Raw genomic sequence first — 12,732 nt, 5'->3', positions numbered from 1 at the left:
ATCCCCTTGCTTATCAAGAATCTATCTACCTTTGCCTTAAAAATATTCAAAGACTCTGTTTCCACTGCCTTTTGAGGAAGAGCGTTCCAAAGATTCACTCCCCTCTGAGAGAAAATATTTCTCCTCATCTTTGTCTTAAATGGATGACCCCTTATTTTTAAACAATGACCCCTGGTTCTAGATTCTCCCCAAGAGAAAACACCCCTTCCTCATCAAGCCTGTCAAGACCTCTTAGGATCTTATATGTCTCAATGAAGTCGCCTCTTAATCTTCTAAACTCCAGTGGATACAAGCCTAGCCTGTCCTACGTTTCCTCATAAGACAACACTCCCCTTCCAGGTATTAGTCTACTAAACCTTCTCTGAACTGCTTCCAATGTATTTACATCCTTCCTTAAATAAGGAGACCAATACACAGTACTCCAGATATGGTCTCACTAATGCCCTGTATAACTGAAGTCTTTCCTCTCTACTGTTATATTCAATTCCCCTCGCAATAAACAACAACATTCTATTAGCTTTCCTAATTACTTGCTGTACCTGCATATTAACCTTTTGAGATTCACGCCCTAGGACACCCAGATCCCTTTGCATCTCAGAGCTCTACAATCTCTTGCCATTTAGATAAAATTTTAAGCCAAAAATCAGATAAATACAGTAGCAATTTAGAGGGATTGGTAAATCACAAATGAGCAAGGTCTAGTGAAAAGAAGAGGCAAAGAGACAGTTTGTATGAGAGCAAGTTACTTTCACTGCTATGGATAATGCATGGCTAGCTGGAAGAAAGGATTGTGGGTCTTGCTGGAAGATGCTGCTCAGGTCCTTGACAGCCTCTCTGTTGAAGTGCAGCACTCTTCTAAAAATTGGAGGTAGGTGACTCTGGGCCTATAGACCCTATGGGAAAGGTAAGGATGGCTATGAGCAGCCTCCTGCCTTCTAGTCTTGTCACAGGTCTGGTAGCAGCTGAGTTTCCCAGATCTGCTACTACTGCTGTTTCTCTCCCTCCAACGAAAGCAGGGTAGCCAGATTGACTCTCATGTTGAACTTCTGATTCCCAGCATTCCAACATTTAAGACCATTTAATTTTTTAATCGGCAAATCAATTAGATATATTTTTATATCTGTTAGACGGTTTCAACTCTTATTGTATGCTAAATAAGACAGTTATTTTGAAGTGACTATTTATTATACTGGCATAGTGCTTCATTTCCTGACACAGCCTTTCCTCTTCTTTTGGAAAGAATTGTTTCCATAGCAACCTAATAAGAGTCTGAGAACAATTTTCTCTATATTAAAAATTAATGTTAAATATCAGCTCTACTTCTTAATAGTTTGCATTATAGGCAATCCAGGGAAATAGATTTGAAATCATGCTTGAGTATTAATTTGTTTGATTTCATAAAATATTTACATGTGGTGATAAAAGTCTCCATTTAGAATGTCCGTTCAGTAATAACCCTTTGTTACTCATTGGAAATTCATTACTCATTACAAAAATAAAAAAACCTGGAAAAACTCAGCAGGTCTGACAGCATCTGCGGAGAGGAACACAGTTAACGTTTCGAGTCTGTATGACTCTTCAACTGAACTAAGGAAAAATAGAAGAGAGGTGAAATATAAGCTGGTTTAAGGGGGGAGGGTGGGACAAGTAGAGCTGGATAGAGGGCCAGTGATTACTCATTAGTTTGGTGAAGATAATATTTACCAAAAGGTTGTAAAACAATGTTTTGACTGTATCAGTTCAAATCCCAGGGGAAGAGAGAGTGAAAGGTGTTGTTCTATGAACAAACCAGTCTTAACTAACAGGAAGAAAATGTAATTTTCAGCGTTAAACCCAAGGGAAAAGTCTCATGGAGTAAGAGTAACCTTGTAAAGGACAATGATTCAGTCCCACCTACAGCACTGTATACAGTTCCAGTCACTACAGTAGGAACATCTTAGCTTTAGAGAGGTTAGAGAATGACGGGCTAGTGGCTAACTTCCTTATGGTGCATACTTCCAACAGGATCTTAATGGAGCATGTTTCTGCAAACCTCTGATACTTTGACAGAGGAGTGCTAGAGTACAACCAAGACAAGATTCCAAGTTAATTGAAGCCTGTTGTGTTCAGTACTTTTCTCCACAAAGGAGCCTAACCATGGAGCAGATAGGACAAGAAATGCTGAAACAAGAGAGGAAAATGACAGGATCAGCTACAGGTTAAAATAATTGATTGTGCGACCATGAGCTCCAGTCAGCAAGAATCATCAGACAGGTTCTAACAGAGAAACTTAAGTGTTTTAAATTTCCAAAACAGAATAGCCATCTCCACATGTACCCAGTATCTGGCCTACTGAAACTTTCCTTCAACTGAACTTAGCTTTATATCCATACCTCTGCATGCTCCATCATTTTTGCATAATAGCCTTCATGTCTCCCATACCAAAAGAAAACTGGCAGGACTCATTACAGTTTTACGCAATCCAACTTTTCTCAAACCATAAAACTTTTGGCACTGCTGTATTTCAACCTGGTCTTTCCCCTTTTTGAAAATGTATGGTTTATGTCTTCTACTTCCTATCCACATGCTCTTTGAGGAATCTCACACTGGGAGGAGGAATTGACATGGATGGCCGCTGGGCATTCCCTCAGCATAGCTATAGATCTGTATGAGAACAGCCAGCTGCACAGCCATGAAGGGCTCTGTGAGGGCTGCTTCTCCACCTCAGCAAAGGACATGAGTCCAAGATATGCAGGCCCCCAGTTATAATACTGTGAGGGTATCTTTGCCCTTGGGCAAGGATAGGGTGTCCACTGCATAAGCAGCCTACTCCTCATTTGTCTTTTTCTTCCACCATTTCCTCCCTCCTGCAACTCTTGAATTTACTTTCTTGCCAAAATAGGAGTGTGTGATGCAGGATGCTGTGAGGTGCTTAACTGTATGTTGAGCTTGGCCACCTCCTCTCCTGGCCATTTGAAACAGTAGAGGAAGGACACACTTACTCAAAAACATTCCTTAAAAACATCATCTCACCTGCAGTTTAATGAAATACTGCAATGTCTACCAATGGCACTGGTGATCCCTTCTCGCATCTATGTTGGCCCATGTTATCTGCAAATTTCTCCTATAAGCAAAAACGTGACAGATGTTGGAAAGAAAAGCTTGAGAGACAAAGTGCTCCATCCAAGCCAACAGGACACTGGCTACCTTATTTAAGTATGTGAACATACACGTTTAAACTTTTGTGTTGGGTCTCACTTAGAATTTGTCACTTGCTACATTTAATGGTTAACAGATACACTATGTCCTAGAAGAACGTTAAGTATGTCTATGCATTTAAAAAAAACACGCAAAGGACGATGGTCTATATTCCCTGTGATGGTACACCAAGTTTACAATAAAAAGTAGTTTAGGTCCTTTACAAGGCAACCTACTCCGACGATGCTACATATTTGTACACTTAACGTAACAATCTTGCGCAGTACAAGTTTTCCTTTCACCTCTACCCGTTTTGCAACACATCACATCACCATCCATGCTGCTCTGTCAGTACTTCTCCTTAAGTAAAGCCACAATTCGCTGCAGCGCCTCCAATAATTGATTAATATGTCAATATAATTTATTTCTTAACATATCGTAATAGTTTTCAGGGAAAGAGAATTATCCCAATAATCTTATTATATTTCAAAATTAGTCGATATATATTGAAACTATTTACTATTTTAATCTTACAGTGTTGCACACTGGTTAGAAAGGCTGTCATACATTCATCACTTAAATAATATGGTATTTACTCTGTTTATTGTTTCACTGGTCGGAGGACTGACGGTGGACTTTGCTCAGCATTCCTCTCACTTATCTCATTCATCGAGGTCGTAGCGCTGAGTTCCTACTGTTGCAGTTCCGCAGCGTCTTTTATTGCGCCAGATCTCCGAAGACTTTCATTCCGTCATCGACCCACCTGTTGATGGACACTCCCATTTGCTGAGCCAAGTGCGTGATGTGATCGCTGTGATCCGCAGCTATTCAGTGGGTTCGTATCCCAAAGGCAGTCCTTTCTCGCGGATTCAAACTTTTAAGACTTTGAAAGAACAGAAAATTCAGGAAAAGGAAACCGGATGAGAAGGGAGGGCAATGGAAAAGAGAAAAGTAGAGATCGGGATATAAGGGAAGAGCGATTTCGACCGGTAAGAATCTGATCGCAACCCAGAGAAAAGTTTCTGGAGTTGAAATTGGAGGTTGGGTCGGGGGTGGGGTGGTCGAGTGCGGTGGTGGCTGATGTTGGAGGTACGGTTTTGGAGATCTGGGATTGATTTAGAAAATAAATACGACCCAATTCCTTGATACCATTGGAGGTGGATAGACTTGTCCCAAAGTACAGTCGGAGCAGAAACAGACACGTCCTCGTTCACTCCAAGATCCACATTAAGTCTCACTCTAATGCGGGCCCGCCGATCAAACCCATAACATTTGGAAAGCTTCGTTCAGAAACCTACGGTTTTAAATGTTAATCTTGACATTTTATTTACTTTTTGATGTTCTGGAATTATGCATCAGGGTTAGCAAGATGATTCTACTCTCACAATGTTCCAGAATTATACTGTATATAATTATAGCATAGAATCCAGAATATTACTGTAAAGAATTATACTGCATAGAATCCAGAATTATACTCTATAGCAGTACTGAGCTATTTGGCGACAACTTTTAATGTTGCAATCAAGTTTATTTTTGGTCCGATTTATGGTTCTTGCTTGCTTTCTAGAGTGCTGCTGTAATTTTGCATATTTTCAGGCAATACCTTTAGGTATAATATTTGCTATTTGAGGTTTATTATGTTGGCGTTGTCAAAGCTAAATAATCATATCTGATCAACATTAAACCTTATGGACTGGAAGATCGCAGATTTGATTCCCTGTCTGTGCTGACTTAACTGGTTTCCTGGCAGTTTTAAAGTATCTCAAATATGAAAATAAAAACATTTGTGCCCGTTCAGAATCTCATGATAGCCCAAAGGGAGAAGAGTGATTACTTGGCAGGAAAAAGAGTAGGCTGATAGCCCATTGGAAATAATTGGATAAAGCTTTAAGTAATGGACAGAAAAATCTAATTGAGTGTGTTTGACTTATTATTGGCAACAGTAATGTCCAGCCCGTGTTCCTTCTTTGACCTAGCTCTTTCGTACTGGAAATAAAAGTCACAGCACATTGTGGCTGTGGGAGAAGGAACAAAAGACACAAGAACAATACATCATCAAGTGTTGAATTTTATGCTGTCAGGTCGATCTAACTGGCAGCCTCCAGTCTGAGGTTTGCAATCTATTGTTGATTATGAACATAAATCCTTACATTTTCCCAAGGACATTGGTGTCTCCAATATGGATAGTGTCTGTTGCCCCCTGTAACTACAGGGTAACAAAACTGTCCACAGGTCCATGCAAGATTATAACAAATGAGAGCAGGAGTGCACCATGTGGCCCCTTGAACCTGCTCCACCATCCTACAATCATGGCAGATCTTCAGCCTCAACTCCACTTTCTCACCTGCTCTCTGTATACTTTGATTCCCTGAGAGACCAAATATCTGTCTACATTAGCCTTAAATATGTTCATTATTGGAGCATCCACAGCCTTTTGGGATAGAGATTTCTAAAGATTCACAACCCACACGTTTCTCCTCACCTTATTGTTAAATGATCAGCTCCTTACCCTGAATCTGTGCTCTTCTGTTCTAGATTCACCAGCTACCTCTAGGGATCCAATGTTTATTTTAGCCAATTCTTTTTATATACTTGTAAAAGATCTTAGAATCGTTTTATATTCCTGGATGGTTTACTCTCATTCTATATTTCCCCTTTATATCAACTTTTTGGTGGTCCATCGGTGGTTTCTAAAACACTCCATATTCTCAGACTTACTATTATTCTTCGCAACATCATAAATCTCTTTTAATCTAATACTATCCTAAACATCCTTGGTAAACTACAGATTGATCTTTCTTGCTGAGTTTTTGATTTTTAATGGAATGTATTTTTGTTGAACATTTTAAATTGTTTACTTAAATCCTTCCATTGCTTATTTATTGCCATGGCTTTCAGTCTATTTACCCACCAACCTTAGGCAGCTCTCCCTTCATACCGATATAATTGGCTTTATTTAATTTTAAGCCTTGTTTGGGACTGGAGTATGTCACTTTCAAATTTAAAATGGAATTCAATTTTATTATGTTCATTAAAAATGGCTTTCAAAATTACATAGCACAATCAGGTGCTGCACACAATTGTGGCAGTAATGCTTAAATAAAATCTGTTAATGCATTCACAGCAGCAGGCATCCTCCTTATAAAGAAACTACAGCTGTTCTTAATATATAAAAATAAAGAAAAGGGGGGGTGGGTGGGATCCATGGAAAATTATGCTAAGAAAAATAAAAAGTCTTAAAAACTTTCATTATTTATTATATATAACATCAGGAAAGATGTTGAGGTATTAGGAAGGGTACAGAGGAGGTTTCCCTTGATATTACCAGGAATAAGGGAATGCAGTTATGAGGAGAGGTTGGAAAGGTAGGACTGTTCTCCTCAGAACAGAGAAGGTTAAGGAGGTGACCTAATAGAGGTTTGCAAGATAAGAGGTGTTGATAGGATAAATAGAAAAAAATATTCCCTGTGTTGAGTGGTCACATATTCAGAATCATTGGCAAAAGATCTAAAGGAGAAATGAGGTGAATTTTTTTCACCCAGAGTTGTTGGGATCTGGAATGCTGAAAAGGGGATGGAAGCTGTTTCTAAAAGTAATTTCAAAAGTGAGTTGGACAGGTACTTGAGGATGAGGAGCTTACAGAGTTACAGACAAAAAGTGAGATTATGTCACTAAGCATGACTGCTTCTCAAAGAGTGTGCACAGATCTGATGGGCCAAACGGCCTCCTCCTGTGCTGTAAATTTGTATAATTGCATAGAAATGTCAGACAAAGCTTCAGATTTAGATTCCTTTTAGATTCATGAGTGAAAATTCTTTGAATGAGATGCTCATTTTGTATTCATTCATGGGATGTAAACATCGCTGGCAAGGCCAGCATTTATTACCCACGCCTAATTTCCCTTCAGAAGCCGCAGTCCACATGGTGTTGATGCACTCACAGTGCTGTTAGGGAGAGATTTTGGCCCTGTGACAGTGAAGCAGTGGCAATATAGTTCCAAGTCATGGTGGTGTGTGACTTTGAGGGGAACTTGCAGAGATGTGTTCCTATGCAGCTGCTGCCCATGTTTTTCTAGGTGGTAGAGTTTGGTTAAGCAACGATGGTGTTAAAGGAACCTGGGTGGGTTTCTGCAGTGCATCTTGTAGATGCTATACACTGCAGTTTCTGTGTGCTGGTGATAAAGGAAGGTTAAGGCAGTGATGGGCTGCCAATTAAATGGGCTGCTTTGTCCTGAATGGAGTCAAGCTTCTTGAGTGTTGTTGGACCTGCACTCATCCAGGCAAGAGGAGCGTATTCCATCCACTCCTAACTTGTGCTTTGGAGAATGGACAGGCTTTGGGGAGTCTGGAGATGAGCTGCAGAATTCCCAGCCTTTGACCTGCTCTTGTGGCCATAGTGTTTGTATGGCTGATCCAATTAAGTTTCTGGCCAATGGTAACACCAAGGTGTTAATAGTTGGGGATTCAGCAATGGTGATGCAGAACTTTAAGGGGAGATGGTTAGATTATTTCATGTTGCAGATAGTCATTGTCTGGCACTTGCAAATGTTATTTGCCATGTACCTGCCCATGCCTGAATATTGCCCATGTGGGCTTGGACTGCTTTAACATCTGAGGAGTTGCGAAAGGTACTGAACACGGGTAGCCATCAGCGAACATCTCCACTTCTGCCCTTATGATGGAGGGAAGGTCATGGATGAAGCAGCTGAAGATAGCTGGACACTACCCTGAGGAACTCCTGCAGAAATGTCCTGGGGTCTGAGATGATTGGCTTTCAACAATCTCTATGGGTACCCACATGGGCCCCAGTTATGCCTGTCTCTTTATGGGGTATTTGGAACATTCCTTGTTCCAGTCCTACTCAGGTCCGCTCCCACAACTCTTTCTCCGGTACATCGATGACTGCTTCGGTGCTGCTTCATGCTCTCGTCTGGACCTGGAAAAATTTATTAATTTTGCTTCCAATTTCCACCCCTCCATTATTTTCACATGGTCCATCACTGACACTTCCCTTCCCTTCCTTGATTTCTCTGTCTCAATTTCTGGTGATAGACTGTCCACCAATATTTATTATAAGCCTACCGACTCCCACAGCTACCTCAAGTACAGCTCCTCACACCCCGCTCCCTCACACTCCATCCCATTCTCTCAGTTCCTTCCCCTGCGTCGCATCTGTTCTGATGATGCCACTTGCCAAAACAGTTCCTCTGACATGTCTTCCTTCTTCCTTAACCAAGGTTTTCCACCCACGGTGGTTGACAGGGCCCTCAACCATGTCCGGCCCATCTCCTGCACATCCGCCCTCACACCTTCCTCTCCTCCCAGAATCATGATAGGGTCCACCTTGTCCTCTGTCCTCATCACCCCACCAGCCTCCGCAATCAAAGGATCATGCTCCGCCATTTCCGCCAACTCCAGCATGATGCCACCACCAAACGCATCTTCCCTTCATCCCCCCAGTGGCATTCCACAGGGATCGTTCCTTCCGGGACACCCTGGACCACTCATCCATCACCCCCTATACGTCAACCCCCCCTCCCACGGCATCTTCCCATGCAACCGCAGAAGGTGCAACACCTGCCCCTTTACTTCCCCCCTCCTCACCGTCCAAGGGCCCAAACACTCCTTTCAAGTGAAGCAGCACTTCACTTGCACGTCCCTCAATTTAGTCTGTTGCATTCGCTGCTCCCAAAGCGGTCTCCTCGACATTGGAGAGACCAAATGTAGACTGGGTGACCGCTTTGTGGAACACCTTCGGTCTGTCCACAAGCATGATCCAGGCCTCCCTGTTGCTTGCCATTTCAATGCACCACCCTGCTCTCATGCCCATATGTCTGTCCTTGGCCTGCTGCAATGTTCCAGTGAAGCTCAGTGCAAACTGGAGGAACAGCACCTCATCTTCCGGTTAGGCACTTTACAGCCTTCCGGACTTAACATCGAGTTCACCAACCTCAGATCATGAACTCTCTCCTCCATCCCAACCCCATTTCTGATCCCCCTTTTTCCAATAATTCATAATTTTTTACATTTATTTTTCTTTTCCCACCTATTTCCATTATTTTTAAATTTATTTCCATCTATTGTTTTATTTCCACCTTTTAGCCTATTTCGATCCCCCAACCCCACCCCCACTCGGGCTATCTGTCACTTGCTCGTCCTGCTTTCTACCCTTAATGTCACCATTAGCACATTCCTTAGCTAATATCACCACCGTCAACACCCCTTTGTACTTTTGTCTATGACATCTTTGGCAATCTCTTCTTTGCCTCCACTGGCCCTCTATCCAGCTCTACCTGTCCCACCCCCCTCAACCAGCTTATATTTCTATATTTCCTTAGTTCTGATGAAGAGTCATACGGACTCAAAACGTTAACTGTAAACCTATCCACAGATGCTGTCAGACTGCTGATTTTTTCCAGCTATTTGTGTTTTTGTTTCAGATTTACAGCATCTGCAGTATTTTACTTTTACCTCAACCATCCTCCTTTGAGCTAGGTATGATTCCAACCAGAGGAGTTTGCATCCTGAGTCATGGTCCTTGTGCCACACTTGGTCAAATGCTGCCTTGATATCAAGGGAAGTCACTGTCACCTCACCTCTACATATTTTATGCCCATGCATAGTTTATAAACATCTCAACTTAATAAGGTTGTTTTATTTTCATATTGTAATTCTGCTATTTTTGAAAATCTGGTATCAACTTGGATAACTTTCATTCTTCTTCCAGAAAAAGGCAGGTGTGAAGGAAATAAGTAATATTTGAGCTGAATGCTCCTCTGAATTATCACTCAGGCTACATCCTCAAAATTGCTGCTAAAACGCTGCACCAAAATTATCTTCCCAAAAAAAGTGATAGTTGTTGCTCACTGGGGAACTCTTCCATTGTATGTAAATGGCATTAAGGGCTAACCTCTCTGACCCATTTCCCCAAATTCTGCCCAAACGCACCCCAAATAATTCCTGTCATTTTGTAAGTTTACTCTGGAGCTGCAGAAGTTATTGCTGAGTTGTATACCACATTGAGGGTTGCTCTATGTGCTGCTACAGAAGGTTGTGATTACTTTATCTGCATATCAGCCTCTTCAATACCAAGGCAGTTCAGTCAGAATTTTTGTTGCTAGTTTAATTTAGTTCAGCTCAATGTATAGTATTGCACTGAGGACAAGGAATATCTCCACGGCAATTCCTCTATTATGCAATGAAGAGGAGAAGGAGAATGACATGGAAGGGCTTGACAGGAGACTTGTAGAGGGAAAAATTTGTTTACAGTGCTACACAGACTTAAAAGCAAAGAACTGCGGATACTGGAAATCCAAAACAAAAACAAAAACAGAAATAGCTGGAAAAACTCAGCAGGTCTGGCAGCATCGGTGGAGAAGAGCACAGTTGACATTTCGAGTCCTCATGACCCTTCAACAGAACTAAATAAAAATAGGAAAGGGGTGAAATATAAGCTGGTTTAAGGGGTGGGGGGTGTTGGGACAAGAAGAACTAGGTAAAGAACCAGTGATAGCTGGAGATAACCAAAAGATGTCACAGACAAAAGGACAAAGAGGTGTTGAAGGTGATGATATTATCTAAAGGAATGTGCTAATTAAGGGTAGAAAGCAGGACAAACAAGGTACAGGTAGCTCTAGTGGGGGTGGGGTGGGGTGAAGGAATACTAAAAAGGCTAAAAGGTAGAGATAAAACAATGGATGGGAATATATTTAAAAATAATGGAAATAGGTGGGAAAAGAAAAATCTATATAAATTATTGGACAAACCAAAAAGAAGGGGGAAAAATGGAAAGAGGGTGGTGATGGATGAGAGAGTTCATGATCTAAAATTGTGAACTCAATATTCAGTCCAGAAGGCTGTAAAGTGTCTAGTCGGAAGATGAGGTGCTGTTCCTCCAGTTTGCGTTGAGCTTCACTGGAACAATGCAGCAAGCCAAGGATGGACAGTTCCAGTTCTGTCGAAGGGTCATGAGGACTCGAAACGTCAACTCTTTTCTTCTCCGTCGATGCTGCCAGACCTGCTGAGTTTTTCCAGGTAATTCTGTTTTTGTTTTGGATTTCCAGCATCCGCAGTTTTTTGTTTTTATCAAGGATGGACATGTGGGCATGAAAGCAGGGTGGAGTGTTGAAATGGCAAGCGACAGGGAGGTCCGGGTAATGCTTGCGGACAGACCGAAGGTGTTCTGCAAAGCAGTCACCCAGTCTGCGTTTGGTCTCTCCAATGTAGAGGAAACCACATTGGGAGCAATGAATGCAGTAGACTAAGTTGAGGGAAGTGCAAATGAAATGCTGCTTCACTTGAAAAGAGTGTTTGGGCCCTTGGACGGTGAGGAGAGGGGAAGTGAAGGGGCAGGTGTTGCATCTTCTGCATTGCGTGGGAAGGTGCTGTGATAGGGGGTTGAAGGGTACGGGGTGATGGAGGAGTAGACCAAGGTGTCATGGAGGGAATGATCCCAATGGAATGCCGCCGGGGGGTGGGGGGTGAAGGGAAGATGTGTTTGGTGGTAGGAGTTGGCGGAAATGGGGGAGGATGATCCTTTGAATGTGGAGGCTGGTATGGTGATAAGTGAGGACAAGGGGGACCCTATCATGTTTCTGGAAGGGAGGAGAAGTTGTGGGGCGGATGCGCGGGAGATGGGACTGACACGGTTGAGGGCCCTGTCAACCACCGTGGGTGGAAAGCCTCAGTTAAGGAAGAAGGAGGACATGTCAGAAGAACTGTTTTGGAAAGTGGCATCATCAGAACAGATGCGACGGAGGTGAAGGAACTGAGAGAATGGGATGGAGTCCTTACAGGAAGCGGGATATGAGGAGCTGTAGTTGAGGGAGCTGTGGGAGTCGGTAGGCTTGAAATGGATATTGGTGGACAGTCTATCACCAGAAATTGAGACAGAGGTCAAGGAAGGGAAGGGAAGTGTCAGAGATGGACCATGTGAAAATGATGGAGGGGTGGAAATTGGAAGCAAAATTAATAAATTTTTCCAGGTCTCGAAAAGAGCATGAAGCAGCACCGCAGAAATCATCAATGTACCGGAGAAAGAGTTGTGGGACGGGGTCGGAGTAGGACTGGAACAAGGAAGGTTCCACATACCCCATAAAGAGACAGGCACAGCTGGGACACATGCGGGTACCCAAAGCCACACCTTTTATTTGGAGGAAGTGAGAGGAGTTAAAGGAGAAGTTGTTCAGTGTGAGAACAAGTTCAGCCAGATGGAGGAGAGTAGTGGTGGATGGGGATTGTTCGGGCCTCTGTTCGAGGAAGAAGCGGTGAGCCACCAGACCATCCCGGTGGGGGATGGACGTGTAGAGGGTTTGGACATCCATGGTGAAGAGGAGGCGGTTGGGGCCAGGGAATTGGAAATTGTTGATGTGACTTAGGGTGTCAGAGGAATCATGGATGTAGGTGGGAAGGAACTGGACAAGGGGAGAAAGAAGGGAGTCAAGATAGCGAGAAATGAGTTCCGTGGGGCAGGAACAGGCTGACATGATCGGTCTACCGGGGCAGTCCTGTTTGTGGATTTTGGGTAGGAGGTAGAAGCGGGCCGTCCGAGGTTGGG

General features: G+C 42.8%; 1 protein-coding gene and 1 long non-coding RNA gene across 4 annotated transcripts in view; one reads left to right on the top strand and one right to left on the bottom strand.

The window, feature by feature from the left end:
- Positions 1-3,880, bottom strand: part of LOC121281745 — a 40,408-nt gene extending 36,528 nt beyond the window's left edge. For both annotated transcript variants that reach the window (XR_005943922.1, XR_005943923.1), the window contains exons 1-2: positions 3,774-3,880; positions 3,013-3,103 (exon numbers count right to left, since the gene is read on the bottom strand). This is a non-coding gene — a long non-coding RNA (uncharacterized LOC121281745). The remainder of the gene's footprint in view (positions 1-3,012; positions 3,104-3,773) is intronic.
- A 74-nt stretch (positions 3,881-3,954) lies between these two features.
- The window catches only part of fhdc2 (FH2 domain containing 2), an 83,400-nt gene continuing 74,622 nt past the window's right edge, over positions 3,955-12,732 (top strand). For both annotated transcript variants that reach the window (XM_041194677.1, XM_041194676.1), the window contains exon 1: positions 3,955-4,166. The gene's annotated coding sequence lies outside the window, so the exon portion shown is untranslated. The remainder of the gene's footprint in view (positions 4,167-12,732) is intronic.

The sequence above is a fragment of the Carcharodon carcharias genome, chromosome 9 (assembly GCF_017639515.1).
Source record: "Carcharodon carcharias isolate sCarCar2 chromosome 9, sCarCar2.pri, whole genome shotgun sequence".
NCBI lineage: Eukaryota > Metazoa > Chordata > Chondrichthyes > Lamniformes > Lamnidae > Carcharodon > Carcharodon carcharias.
Note: the sequence above shows the minus strand (reverse complement) of the source record. Positions and strands in the feature narration are given on the sequence as shown.